The sequence below is a fragment of the Gavialis gangeticus genome, unplaced genomic scaffold, assembly GCF_001723915.1.
Source record: "Gavialis gangeticus isolate Ggan-Ray unplaced genomic scaffold, GavGan_comp1, whole genome shotgun sequence".
NCBI lineage: Eukaryota > Metazoa > Chordata > Crocodylia > Gavialidae > Gavialis > Gavialis gangeticus.
In genome coordinates this window covers 2,736,135-2,738,236 of record NW_017729009.1, presented here as the reverse complement: position 1 = coordinate 2,738,236, position 2,102 = coordinate 2,736,135, and positions in this window count along the sequence as shown.

The following is a 2,102-nucleotide window of genomic DNA, read 5'->3' as shown; positions in this document are numbered from 1 at the left end:
TCCGACCCTAGAAACTATGAAACTATGAAACTATAATTTTTGGTATTTGATTCTGGGTTTTTTTATCATGTAAAATCAGAGCTCCCTCTGTTCCCTTTGCTCACCAGGACTTAGGTCCAGGCCCGTCACTCCCAAGTCACAGCCCACCCATCCCTGCTGGTGCTCCTCACCCCCCACCCACAGCTCCCTGCCCACCCCCAGCCCTGCTGGAGGAAACCCCCAGCTGCCAAGGCTACGGGGTGAGGGACCCATGTCCGCAGGCCCTGTCCCCCTGCAGCAGTGCTTGAGACCTGGTTGCCACCTGCGGGAGGTGGCGGCTGCTATGGTGGCACATGAATCCCAGCTTCCCCACCCTCACAGGTGGCATGGCTGAAGCAGAGCCCATTTTTTCGTGGGAAATGGAAAACCCAGATCCCTGGTCATCAATTATGCATCCGTTTGTCCAATCAAGGCTGTGAAGGATTTCAAGGTCCCGGCTTACCAGCCTTCTAGTTGTGAATGGTGCCACGGCATCAGCTCCAGAACTTTTTATGGTGCTTTAGCTGGAATGCAGCTGTTCATTTGTACTGTACTGACATACTTCAAATTAGAAGCACTTCTAATACAGCCAGAATTTGAAGTGCTTATATACACATCTGTTTTTATCCTCAGATTTTATTGGTTTGACAGCAGAAAGCTAGTACTTGCAGGGAAGATTTTAATTTCTAAATGTAAAATATCTAATCCCACTTTGCCTTTCTACTGAAACTTATTCTAGGACTTAATGTGCTTTACAAAAAGTATCAAGCCTCATAGAACCTTTATTATCATCCCCATTTTATAAGTGAGGAGACTGACACCCAGACAAATTAAAGGTTTGGTGAGTAACCTTTAGCAAACTACAGCTTGTCTGTACACAAAGTTGTGTAGCTTTAAATATATCCAGAGTTAAAGCAATACAACCACCCATTGAGTGGACACAGTTACCTGACTATAAAAATGTTTACGGTGGCATAGCTATTCCGAGGTTGGAAGGGAAGTAATTATGTTGGTATGAGCCACCCTCATAACAATAACTTGGTTCACACTAGTACTTTCACTGGCATAATTAAATTGGCAAAAAATCAAACCTTAGTTGAATAATGTAATTACATATGACTAAAAGTGTTCTTCATGAATAGTTCTGATTTCAGCCCAAAATTCTGAGTGTTAACTCGGGACCCATTCCAACCACTAGGCAACACCATCAGTTTTAAGAGCGTCCCCAGATGTGCAGTTAGGTTCATTAGCTTCGTCACTCTCCTTGGGATGAGGATGTAGATTTCAGCCATCTCAGAATTCGGGAGCCTCCTCTGTTACTCCCTTGCAGTAGCTTGTCTTTTAACTGTCTGTCTATTCCACTTCTTCCTGCCAGGTTATGGGGCCACTGACAAGGAAATATGGGTATAGCCACACAATCAAATTACGAAACATTAAAGAGATCCAATTCATACATGTTGCATTCTGAGCATGTGTAAGGAAATTATATTTCTGGGTACTTCAGTGGAACTGACAAATAGAGTTAACCAGATAAGCAAATGGGAAAGTATAAGCATGAAGCAAAGGGCAATGTGCCAGTGGATCTTCTTTCCAAGGTTCTGTGTATGCGTGTAGATTAGATTTGCCTAAAGTTTGGCACCTTCATGGTAGGAAGCAGCCTGACGATCTATTCTATGACTTTCTGGGTGTATCTACACGTGCAATTCATGTGACATGTTAAAACTTGGAGAAGTTCGTGACAGAGTATGCTGCCCCTGGGCCTGCATCTACATGTGCACCCAGAACAGCAGCACTTTGAGTTGGGGCGGAGCAGACCTGAGGTGACAGCAGGTTCAGGGGGCCAGCCTCAGGCGTCCAGTGGCAGCATCAGGTGGTGGAGGGGCTGGCTGGGGCATAAGAGTGCTGAAACCGGAATTGTGTGGCTGACCCCCCAAACTGCTGCTTGCTTGGGGCTGCTCCACTTCAACTCAAAGTGCTGCTGTTCTGGTCACTGTCCACACCTGTATTGCAGCACAGTAAATGACTCTGCCTAACAGCACTATATTAGGGCGGAGTTGATTCATTTACTGCACCCCAGTACTGGC